Source organism: Panthera pardus, unplaced genomic scaffold (assembly GCF_024362965.1).
Source record: "Panthera pardus isolate Hobbes unplaced genomic scaffold, ASM2436296v1 HiC_scaffold_10, whole genome shotgun sequence".
Taxonomy (NCBI): domain Eukaryota; kingdom Metazoa; phylum Chordata; class Mammalia; order Carnivora; family Felidae; genus Panthera; species Panthera pardus.
This window is the reverse complement of record NW_026526655.1, coordinates 14666945-14680040: the sequence shown is the minus strand read 5'-3', so window position 1 is coordinate 14680040 and position 13096 is coordinate 14666945.

The following is a 13096-nucleotide window of genomic DNA, read 5'->3' as shown; positions in this document are numbered from 1 at the left end:
GATTGGGTGGTACCATGTGACAAGTTCTAGACCATGAGCTTAGAGTGGACATACCACAGAGTTCGCTCTCCCTCACCACAGTGACAGGCAAGGTTTGGATAGTGACTGCCCACACAGCCTGGTCCCTTAGTGACTGACTGCAATGTGGAGTGTTGCCTTCCAGATCTTTCAGTGGCTTGCAGAGTGAGCAAGAAATAAAGTTGTTTTAAGCAATTGATTTGGGGGGATTGTTTGTTACTGTACCTCACTTAGCCCAAACTGACTGATACAAATATTGTGATCAAGTGGTTTAAAATATTACTACAACTTGAGTAACAGTCATAGTCTTACCTGGGGAAGAATAGTGAGATAAGTTGGCAATGAGGATTTTGTCTTGCATTCCCCTGGGGGCTCCCATTATCAAAAGAGTCAACCAGATACATCTGTTTCTCAAAGTACAGAATGCGTAGCCACAGCACCATTGAAAGTGATTTTATGTCAGGCATAGACATGGCAAAAGTATAACTGAATTGTACAGTCTGAAATTTATTCTTTGTTCCATTCTCCTGGTTATATAAAGATGAAATTTTCAGTTTGGGGCTAGTATGTTTTGAACAGTTTTGTGACACTTGAAAATCTTTTTTTTTTTTTTTTTTTTGGCCTTAGGCTCAGAGCTTTTTATAGGCTGCAGGATCTAAACAGAAATTTATTAACATCTCTATACTTTATTGAATTTATGGTTTGGGTTGCCTATTTATGGAGGTGATAAAATTTTTAAGTTGAGGCAGTGATACAAACTTCCTTTCATTTAAGCTTAACAAAAGACTCAGTATAGAAAAATATTAAGAAAATAGGAGTAGAAGTAATCCTTAAAGATAACAAGAAAATTCTTCAAAGGACTAATTGTTTTTGGAAATTTTGTGTTACATTGTAGTTCAACCTTGAGTGGGGCTTAATTTTCATTTTGGGGTCCAGGACTATTGGTTGTATAAGTCACATCCCCCTCCCTTCTTCCTATCTCCAAAAATGCTATATTCAATAACCGAAAAAAAAAAACCCAAAAATCATTTAAATTTTAAAGATGTTTTAGTTCCGCAGTAAAGTTAGCCTCAGAACAAATTCAACAGGCAGGAGTTAAATATGGTGGAAGGTATAACACTAGGCTCCTGTCTGGCTGTGTGACCACAGGCAAATTACTCAACCTTTCTGAGCCCCTGTTTTGTTTTGTTTTGTTTTTTATGTTTATTTTGAGAGAGAGAGAGAGAGAGAGAGAGAGAGAAATAAATCATATTTATTTTTAAATGTTTATTTATGTTTAATGTTTATATATTTGCACGCGCAAGCAAGGGAGCTAGCAGGGGAGGGGCAGAGAAAGAGGGAGACACAGAATCCCAAGCAGACTCCAGGCTCTGAGCTGTCAGCACTGAGACCTTCGCCGGGGCTGGAACTCAGGAACCCTGAGATCATGACCTGAGCGAAAGTCGGATGCCCAACCGACTGAGCCACCCACGCGCCCCTCCGAGCCCCTGTTTCTTAATTTGCCAAAAGACGTGATATTACCTGGGATAAGAGCCTTAGAGAGTTGCTGCAAGGGCCCAATTATGTAACAGTCGTAGAAATGCTCTGGAAAGTTTGCGGCCCTCTGCAGAGATATCCTGCCTGATTATCATCCACCTCCCAATCCCTGGGAATTCACTGACACCGGGCTAGCAATAGCTGAACTTTGAAACTGTAACCCAGCTAGATCATTTCCTTTATTCCCACGTGATTAGACTTGCTTTCGGGACGCCCCTGCCAGGCAAGGCATCGCCCCCCGCCCCCCATCCCCGCCACTGGAATGAAAAAGAGCGGAGGCAAGAGTCTGCGTAGCTGCTGGCACCAAGTTCCGCTCTCCAGCCGGCGGAGGTGGCGTTTCTTCTGGGAAGCTGCTTCTGCCCCAAGCTGCCTTGACTTCAGCCCGGCGTGGCGTCAGACGGATGAATTGAAAGTCAAAACACACGCGGCTACAGGGAATAAGACGTGAGTCATGGTCCGCTGGGGCGCAGAGGTTCGGGCGGATCCGCAGCAGATATGAATGGAAGCGAACACCTCATTTCAGGCGCGCGCCGCCGCCGCCCTAGCCCCGGGGCCAGGTTCACGGTTTAATCATCAGTCTCCCCGCACCGCCCTGCACGAGGGCGCGCGGGGAAAGCAATTTGCACATTAGGCATTCACGGAGGCGCAGCCACTCATTACATGCATCCCCCGGCTCTGTCCTAATGAGCCTCAGGAACAAGGCTGAAATGTCACGACGCTTGGGTGTCCAGATGCTGCTGAAGCAACCGGCAGCCGCGGGTCAGAGCAGCCAGGGGGCCTCGCAAGCAAACCCCGAAGGCTCCCGGCCCTCTCGGCTGCTGAGCCAATTAGTGTTCTGGGTGAATGAGACTCTTCAGAGTCCCTTTTGGGCATTTTTCCCCTCTGACCTCAACTCTGAAATCTTTCAATTGCCCGCGTGTCTCACCAGTACCCATCAGCTGAAGTAGGGTGTGGGGTCTTTGAACAATACCAGTCACAAGCCCAGGAGAGGAAATCCTGTTTTCCTCCTACAACAGTGAATTCCTTCCTTCTGAACCATGCTTCATTACTCTTCATTTTAGCCACAAGTCAAGAAGCCTCCATCTATTAAAAGGAGAGGGAGGCAGTTAATGGGCACGTTCTGGCTCCAGACTGCCCAGGTTCGAATCTGCCTCTGCCCCTCACTAGCTGTGAGTCCTGATCAGGCTACTCTCTCTGCTTTTGCTTCCTCGTCCATAAAATAGAAATCATCATAGTAGGTCTGGGTTTTGTGAGATTCAGTCAGAACAGTAAGCACAGTGCTATTATTAACAAGCATTTATTGGCTATTTTCTTTGTGCCAAGCATTGCATTAGGCATCAGTGTTACAACATGATTAAGATTCGAGGGCTGCCTGCATAGTGTCTAGTGGGAGAAATGGCTTTTGGAAAACCATCTATACAAACCTAAATGCAATGGGCTGTCATAAATGTGTACTCAAGGGGCAGTGGAGGAGATCTTGATTAATTCTGCACAGGGGGGATGCAGATGATTCCAGGTAGCCGGGAAACTTTGAACGTGGCTGCCAACGATGGATGGAAGCAGCCAAGAGAAGAATAGAATTTGTGTCATCTTAACCTCCCAGGCAGCGGAGATTTTATACGCCGCTTTCTTCAGCTGTCCAAAACCCAAGTTGGTCCCACGCGTGGTGCGTGACTTAAGTCACATGAGATGCACGGATGTTCTGAAACCTCATCTCAAGGTCCAGAGCCTCTTTTGCCACACCTGTGTTCCTCCAGAAGACACTGCATGCTCCAGAGGTTAGCTGTGTCTCCCGAACCCAAAGACACTAAGCCTAGCAAAAGAATGGGTCTACGGGCACCTGGGTGGCTCAGTCAGTTAAGCATTTGACTTCGGCTCGGGTCATGATCTCATGGTTTGTGGGTCAGAGCCCCGGCTTGGGCTCTGTGCTGACAGCTCAGAGCCTGGAGCCTGCTTCAGCTTCTGTGTCTCCTTCTCTCTCTGCCCCTCACCGCCCCCCCTCCCCTGCTTGTGTTCTCTCTCTAGCTCTAAAAAATAAATAAGCGTTAAAAAATAAAAAACAAAGACCTATTTTTAAAACAAGAAAGACACTTGTTGAAGGCCAAGATTTTCTCTATTGTCAGGATATCCTAGTTTTGGGTGTTGAAATTAGGAGCTTGTAGCTTTTATCAAGTAGCCACAACAGGACAACAAGACAACCACTTTTCAGAAGTCTTCGATGAGAAAAGTTAAAGTAGGACCTATTAACCATAGACCAATAAGGAGGGCTCAAATGGAAAGAGGAACCCTTTTGCACTGTTGGTGGGAATGCAAACTGGTGCAGCCACTCTGGAAAACAGTATGGAGGTTCCTCTCAAAAGATTAAAAATAGATCTACTGTACAACCCAGCAATTGCACTACTAGGTATTTATCCAGAGGATACAAGAATGCTGATTCAAAGGGGCACATGCACCCCAATGTTTCTAGCAGCACTATCAACAATAGCCAAAGTATGGAAAGAGCCCAAATGTCCATCCACTGATGAATGGATAAAGAAGATCTGGTTTATATATACGATGGAATATTACTTGGCAACCAAAAAGAATGAAATCTTGCCATTTGAAACAACATGGATGGAGCTAGAGTGTATTATGCTAAGTGAAATCAGTCAGTCAGAGAAAGACAAATGTCATACAATTTCACTCATACGTGGAATTTAAGAAATAAAACAGATGAACATAGGGGAAGGGAAGGAAAAATAAAGTAAAATAAAAAGAGAGGGAGGAAGACATAAGAGACTCTTATATACAGAGAACAAACTGAGGGTTGCTGGAGGGGAGGTGTGCAGGGGGTTGGGCTAGATGGGTAGTGGGCATTAAGGAGGCACTTGCTGTGCTGAGCACTGGGTGTTGTATGTAAGTGACGAATCACTAAATTCTACCCCCTGAAACCAATAAAAAAACCAAAAGGAGAGCACAGATGGGATGGATACAATTATTGGTTACAAATGACATCCACTCTGGAATTCATAGAATACAGCACACATTTTGTTTTGTTTTTCTTTACAAGTTCCGTTAAATCCCATTCAATTCAATAGGTATTTATTGAGGGTTTACTATCTGCCAAGTGTTAGACACACTACTATAGCTATAACACAGGGAGCAGAAAACCACACACACACACACACACACACACACACACACACACACACAGTTAAAGTAAGAAATGAAGCAAACAGTACAATTAAAACAGCCAATGTTAATTAAGTTTGCTATGTGTCAGACATTTGACAAAGACTATCTTTACAACTAACTTATAAGACAGGGAATATTACATGTTGAACTATCTGAAACTGTCATTTTTATATTGAAAATATTGAAAATAGACAATGTTCTGTGATTCAAACTTATATTATCACCATTTTGTTGGTGAGGAAGCTGAATCTCAGGGAGTATCATAGATAAACACAAATGGCCTGTGGTCAGATTACCTGGGTATGATTTGTGACTGTACCTCTTAGTAGTATTTCCTACCCTTACAAGGATTAAATGGAAAGTTGTAATAAATGTAAAGTGCCTGGTACATTACGAGATCTTAACAATTTTCTATAGCAACTCGCTCCTCCTTAAGGGAGAAAAAGAAAACAAACAGACTGACCCCATTTCCAAGGCAACGGGGTGATTGGGGTTGAGGACTTGGCCTCCTGGTATCCTGGGCTGGATACCAGATCTGGCCCTGCTTGCCCCAGTTCCAGAATCTGGAGATATGGATGCATTTGGACGTAGTAGTTCAACATAGGGCTAGATAAAAGGAAGCCCCTCCCCACTCCCACAAATTATCCTAAATCAATCATGAATGCCAAGGAACTGGACACGAGAGAGACTCTAAGTAGCTAAAGACTTATGAGTAGAACCTAGAGCAATCATTAAGTTCAAGGTCAGAAAACTTGTGAGGGAGGCCCGCGGTTTCTGGAGACTTGGGATGGGCCTGCTAGTTTTGATTAAAGAGAACCCTGAGAAGATGACAGAAACTACTGGAATGGAGCATGAGAGAAACATAGAAAGTAAAAGGGATAAAATGTCAACAGCATCCCATTGCTGGTGGCACTGATGGTCATTTCCCAGAGGCCATGGCAATGGAAAGCTTTCCACAGACTCCCCAGAAAGTGTCCTCCACTTTTGTCTTTGCTGCCCCAGGGCTAGCGGAGCACCTGGTGATCGTGCTGGACAGTTATAGGAACTCTCAACCCCCTATTGGTCCTGAGATTACAGTTTCACCTGAATAATCCCACTTTTCCATCCCACTTGAAAATGTGATCAGTGAAGTGAAGTTAAACCTGAGACTTTGGTGATCATCTTTTAAATAAGTAGAATCCTCACTAAACAAATCTAAAGCTAATTTTGGGATTGCTGGAACCCAGTTTTGTATAATTGGGTCTTACAGGATATGTTCTGCCTCGGCCTCCCACATCACTCCATTAATCTTTGAGAGAAGCAATTCCCTCCTTCAAGAGCCACTATCAATTCAGGGGGTTTTACCTAGAGGTGCAAAATCCAGCAAGATGGATATGGGCTTTGCTACATTCAGATTTACAGCATTTGTTCTTGTCTATTCATCATCTCTCATGTAATTACGTGTCACCATCAACTCAGACCAAGGCCACAGAGCTTTTTAGTTTTCTTTTTAATTTAAAAAGAAAGTAGCATTTGTCTGGGGACCCGACACCTTCTTTGGCCCCACACAGTCCTGCCTCTCCATGGCTGCATCTCAAACCTCAAGCCTTACATCCCATGAGCACCAACCATATTGAAACTCAAGTTTCTTGAAGTCCTGCTCTCTGATAGAACCAATCTGTAATAATGACAGAAAGCGCCATTTGAGTAACCTTCCACTCATGCATTCATCCCGTCATTTGCTCATTCATCAAATGTTTATTGAACTAATTGAATTATTCAAGGAGGAATGAGCTGTCTTCTCTGCCCTCTTAGCGCTCACAGGCTGGTGGCTGGGAATGAAGGTGGTTGCATGGAGGTGGGGTGAAAGAGCTACATGCATAAATCATTGTCGGATAAAACAGAATAAAATACATTCTCAAGAGAGGCACAAGGAAAGAGCCAAGAGGTAGTGAGGGTAATTAATTCTCCCAAAAGTTCAAGAAAGGCTTCCTGGATACGGTGGCATTTGAACAGGACCTTGAAGAAAGATTTCAGGTAGAAAAAAAAGGTGATGTACGAACATGTTCTACTGAGTGGATGAAATGAACAACGTGCAGAGTGGGGAGGAAATAGATCTGTTGGAGAAAACGGATAGTGGTTTGCCACAAAGACAGTGAACATTTACTAAATGTTGACTTTGTTCCAGTCACGGGGTTAAGTGTTTTGAACAAATTATAATACTTATCCTTGTAATACTCTCACGAGATAGGTACCCTTGTTATTCTCTTGACAGAGAAGGAAACTGAAGGCGCAAAATACCTCATAATATTGCCAAGCTCACGTTTGGAATAAGCCAAGCTGAGAGGACCCCAGGCCAGTTTCCCCTCCTAGCCACGCCCCCACAGCACCTGCCTCCCAACCACGCCCCCACACTGTCAGCCTTCTCACTTCCCCACAGCCCATCCCTGCTGACCACGCCCCCACAGGGCCAGCCTATTCACCACGCCCCCGCAGCACCTGCCTCCCGACCACGCCCCCACATTGCCTGCTGGATAGTGCTAGAGTAAGGCTGGGGTCTTGATAGAGTGTGCTTTGAAATGCCAGGTTAAGGAATTTGGGTTTTATTACCGTCACACTTTCTAAGTAGAGAAAGGAAATAGATGACAACACAAGGAAAACTACCAGGGCAGCTGCGTGGAGAATGAATTTGCATTTTAATGAGAACGTTAACTGCCTCAAGCTAGAGCCTTTAATGAAGAGCTTTCCGTTGAAGCTGAGGGTGGGAGCATCAGTTTAAAGAGACCCTTTCTTCACACATCCTGCGAAGGTAGCTCTACGGATCGGAATCCACCCCCATCTCCTGCAAACGAAGTCATTTAGATCAATCTTCTCATTTTGCAGACAACGAAAGGGAAAATCTGAGTTGTTTTGCCCAAAGCCCCGCAGCTAGAATGTGGCTGAACAGAGATCCAAACAAGGGTTGTTGGTCTTCAAGTCCCACGTTCCTTCCACTGCCGAGACTCGGGTTTAAACTTCCGGATACTTAAACTAGCAGGGCGGACCGACAGCCTCCCTGCACCCCAACCTCTCCTGGATCCCTCCAGGCCGGGGAGCAGGGCAGTTCCTGAGGCTACTCTGTGATCTGCCCCCCCTTGTCCCCCCAAGCTACTTCAGAGTGCATTCCCCAATGCCTGACTGCCTCCCGCTCTTGCCCACTGGTTCATTTTGGTTTTCTCTTCCAAGTTTGGACTGAAGCAAGTCCTCTAAAGCTACCCAGGGAAGAGTCAAAGGAAACAAAACAAATCAGGTTGGGAAGGCAAGTGAACCAGAAGCAGAAGATCAAGTTCCTGCTGTATTTTTTTTTTTTTGTTATTTTTTAAAAATATTTATTTATTTATTTTGAGAGACAGAGAGAGAGAGAACAGGGGAGGTGCAGGAAGAGAGGGAGAGAGGGAATCCCAAGCAGGCTCCGTGCCAACAGCACAGAGCCTGTCTCAGGACTCGATCCCACAAACCATGAGATCATAACCCAAGCTGCCATCAAGAGCCGGACACTTAACCAACTGATCCACCCAGGCACCCCTTGGCATTTCTTGTTTGAGTGAAGTTTAGATGACTCACTATGTTACATTAGTTTAGGTGTACAACGTAGTGATTGGACACACCCACATGGTATGCTATTCTCACCATAAATCTGTCACCGCACAGCGCTACGACAATACCACTGTTTTCCCTATGCTTTACCTTGCATCCCTGTGACTACTCATTCTGTAAGTTCCTTCTGTATTTTAAACACAGGACTCTAAGGAGGAGACACTAATCCCAAGACCACCGTGGGACTAATTCTCCGACAACTTCCCAATTGGACACCTGGAACTTACACCTAACTGCTCCAAATTGGGTTTTGCATCTCCTTGCACTACAGCCTCGCTGACTTGTTTTTCCTGCATTTTTAACGGGAAGAAGCCAGCCTGACTTCATCTCTGTGCCCCTCCGCATACCAATCTCCCATTCATTAGGAGGAGAGAGTGCTTGCTGGCAGAAGGGCCACTTTTCATCAAATCTTTCAACTTTTTGCAAAATTTGGCTAAAGGAAACCCCACTAGAAGGCCCCTTCCTTCACTGGACCGGCAGCTGTATGGACAAGAGAGGAAGACGAGAGCTGGAGGATGGACACCGAGGAACCCGCCCAGGCTATGCAACCAAAGCAGCGAGCCATCGCAGGCACGGCTGTCCAGCTGTCTGTCGGAGGAAGTTCCACCTGCTGGGGAAGGTAGGGGAGCAGGGACCCTCCCAATCATGAAGGTGGTGGCACTGATGGTGATCCTAGCCACTGGAGGATAGCAACAGGACCCACCCACCCAGAGGAGAGTTCTGCTCATATCCAGTTGACGTGTGAGAGACCAGCCAAGCAGGTGGATGTGGGTTCTTGACCACGCCCTACTTACAGTCCTTCAAGGGCCAGCTGCTCCTCTCAAATTAATATCCCAATCCCTAGCACTGCTCACAATCCTTGTAGAGCCTGCCTCTGCTCATCTCCCAGGTTCCACCTCCTCCCACTCCAGTCATACGTCTCTGTTCCTCAGTCACTTAGCGCTTTCTGCCACCCCAGGACCTTGGCACATGCCACTTCCGAAATGTGAAATGTGGCTCCTAACCCCTCCCAATTCATTTCCGTTCAGTCTGTAGCCTTCGCCGTACTCATCATGTCCTTGCGGAAGCCGTCCCTGACAAGGTTAAAGCAGGGTCCTTTGTTACAGACTCTCAGAGAACGTAATTGCTTACTGAATCGACAATATTTTCTTATTTTCTGTATTCTTGATGCTCTGGCATTTGAGGCCTTGGTCCCGGCCTCGGCTCTTGCAAGGCTGGCTTTTTCCCGAAGAAAGCAAATGACTCCCCTCGGAAGCCTGCCTTTGGTACAGAAACCAACCAGCCCAGAGCCCACACCCCACTACGTCTCTGACCAAATTTTCACACACCAAGTCTATATTCCCCCTACACTAAATCAGCCCAGGGCCAGGTACTGGACAATTAGGGACCTACCATCGAGAGTCCACTGAAGTTATTCAGACTATCTAAAGTTACCCAGAATGCCAGCCCTGCCTTGCCCACTCCTTCCCACCAAGACCCCAGTAAAGGGTCTGGGCCATGCCTGCTCCCTCTCGCTTTCTGCCTCCTCCCTGACCCTGATCCTTCTCCATGTGGCCCGGTGTGGTGTGTGGTATCTCCTGTTTCTGAGGCTCTGTAAACATAATCTTCTTAGATTTTTCAAAAAAAATCTTTTTTTTCTATTTTTTTTTTTTTGGATCTATATAAGATGATGGGTGTTAACTAAACTTATTGTGGTAATAATTTCACGATATCTATAAGTCAGATCATCGTGCTGTCCACCTTAAAGTTTTACAGCGTTGTATGTCAATGATCTCTCAATAAAACCGGGGGAAAAAAACTTCTTCCTTCGTAACAGTCTTTTCTGAATCTGTCATTCTGCCGTAACTGGTTAAAACAAATCCCCAGTATCCTTCAACACAGGATCACCAGACTTCCCTCAGTCATTTCTGTGACTGTTTTATGTGCCCCCCCACCCCCCCCCCCACACACACCCCCGCCACACTAGATTGTGAGCTCCCTGAAAGAAGGTTCCATATCTTTCTGGGCTTACCTGTTTAGCCCTATACCTAGCTCTTGAGAGATGCTCTAAAAAAGCACAAATTTTCCCAGTCCCGTTAGGACTAGCAGAACCACACAGGAAGAGTGAGGCAGAAACGTCGCCATAACAACCAGGTGGACAGAGACGAGCATGATCCGGGCAGGGACCCAGGGCCCCCCTAACACAGAGGATGCCAAGGGAGTGCCAGCAGGACCAGCTTCAGAGCCCCTCAGCTGGAGAGGTAAGTTCAATGCCAATTAAGTCTGGGTCACTAGCATGTATGCCATAGGCATCAATAATGTGTGCAGAGGGTCTGGGGGCTTGGAGAGACATGCTCAGGCGGACTGGTGAATCAGCATTTTGGTCCGCCCTGCCCTGAATAGGCCACTTGCTTCACCCGAGCGTCTCAACCACCTAGGCCACGTAAGAAGGGCAAAACTATACGTGAACATGAACGAAGGAGCCAGAAATGGGGGCTCCACCTTGGCAGGCAGACAGTTGTAAGTGGTCGGGAGCGAGCTTTGTGTGTGGGTGTATGGGCTTTTACTTATTTATTTATTTACTTACTTCCTAATTTATTTACTGTGATATTGACACAGAACATTAAGTTTAAAGTGTAAACTTATTTGCCACGCTGATGCATTGTCATGTGATCACCGTCACAGCCGGAACCCACACCCCTATCAAGTCCCACAATTATCATTTCTTTTTTGTGCTGAGAACATTTCAGACGCAGTCTCTTAGCAACTTTGAAGTTTATAATGCAGCCCGGTTGTCGGTAAGAGGAGCTTACTTTTAATCTTTGTCCCAAAGAAGGCGTCTGTGTTCTCAGCACGCCCTTAGGACATTGCAGAGTGTTTTTGGAAATAACATCCGTTGACGCCCAAGGGCATCTAGGAACGCAGTCGAGGTGACAGTTGACACAGCTGTAACTGTAAAAGAACAGCACTGATGGCCAGCCCCCAGGGCTTAATCACAGGATGCAAGGGTGTCACTGCCGCTTTCTCGCTTCTCGCTTTTTCTCTCAAATGCGTCACAGAGGCTCCACGGGCATCCTGTGCCTTGTGTTGGAAGCCTCCGCTCTGCTCTCTGACACAGTGTGTCCAATTAGAAGCCCAGCATCCAGCACCTCTGACCCCGTCTGCGGGAGGCAGCCTCTCCAGCTCTGGATTCTATTTCCAGCCTCGGAGACGACGAGCCCAGGGATCTGACGCATCCAAACACCTCGCCTGTTGTTTCCTAATTGACAGCCTGAGAGCATCGCATCAAATGATCCTCCCTCCAAACCCAATTAAGTAGCTTGCCTGTCCTGGAAGGCAAGTTTGAAAACATTCCCGTTTATCCCCATGCTCCCGTTCTCATTCCCCAACTCGTAACCACCTCCCCCTAGGCAAGCATGCTAACGTGCTTAATGTGTATCTTTTTGGCTTGTTTGTATTCTCCCAAAATGGGCTTTGTTGTTCTAGGTGCCTGTGTTTTTAATTTATGTAAATTGTGGCAGATGCCTCCTCTCATTTCTTACGCCTTTCGTCATTCATCACTATGCCTCTCTAGTTTGGTCGCTAAGGTACATCTAACGTGCACAGTATGAAAGCCCACACCTTTCCCGGTCACTGACCCAGGGACAGACCTTCCGATTGCTTCCAACTCCACCACTGTAAACAATGGTGCAGAAGACCTCCCTGTGCATGACCCCTTACATCTGTGCATATTCTTGTTTTTCTAAGTGCCAGATTGCTCTCCAGAGGCTCTTGAGAGATCTTCTATTCTCGAATTCCCATCCTGGCCAACTCTTTGGCATTTCCCAGCCTCCCACTTCTTACCAAACTAGTATGTATATAGGGATAGCTCATTCACTTAATTTGTGTTTATCCAATTGCTGACAAATTTGAGCAACCCTCCATAGGCTTGATGGCTTTTAGGATTTCCTCTTCTGGTTGCATTGTCTGTTTATATCTCTTGCCTATTTTTCTTTTGTGGTTACTCTTTTGCAGAATCTCCTTATTATCAGACTTAGATGCTCTAACTACCTTCTCCCATCGTGCCATCTATTAACTTTGTCTATGGCATCCTTTATTGAACAGAAATCCTTAATGTGGATGTCATGAAATTCATCATATTTTACCCGAAAGTGTTCATTCAAGGTTGTATTTCAAAAGGTTTTCCTGGACCACCTGGGTGGCTCAGTCGGTTAAGCGTCTGACTTCAGCTCAGGTCATGATCTCACAGCTCGTGAGTGCAAGCCCCGCGTTGGGCTCTGTGCTGACAACTCAGAGCATGGAGCCTGCTTCGGATTCTGTGTCCCTCTCTCGCTCTGCCCCTCCCCTGCTCATGCTCTGTCTCTCCCTTTCTCTCAAGAATAAACATTAAAAAAAAAAGTAATAAGATTTTCCTTACTTCTGTGTCACAAAGATATTTTGCATTTTTTTTACTATTACCATTTTACTACTTATATTTAGGTCTTTAATTCCTTTGAAATTGACCTTTAATTGTGGCATTAGTAAAAACCCAGTTTTATTTTTCTCCATCGTGAGCCACTTTTTCCACTCTCACCTATTAAACCCACTGTCAATACCCTATGGATTTGTGGCATCTCATTTATTGTATATGAAGTTCTATACATTGACAGAACTGTCTCTGAGTTCTTCATTGATCTATATATTTATATACCTGTTCTTGAACATATGCCACACTCTATTTTGCAATCGTTTTGTATGCTATTTTGATTTCTGTAAGGGCTAGCATATACTTTTA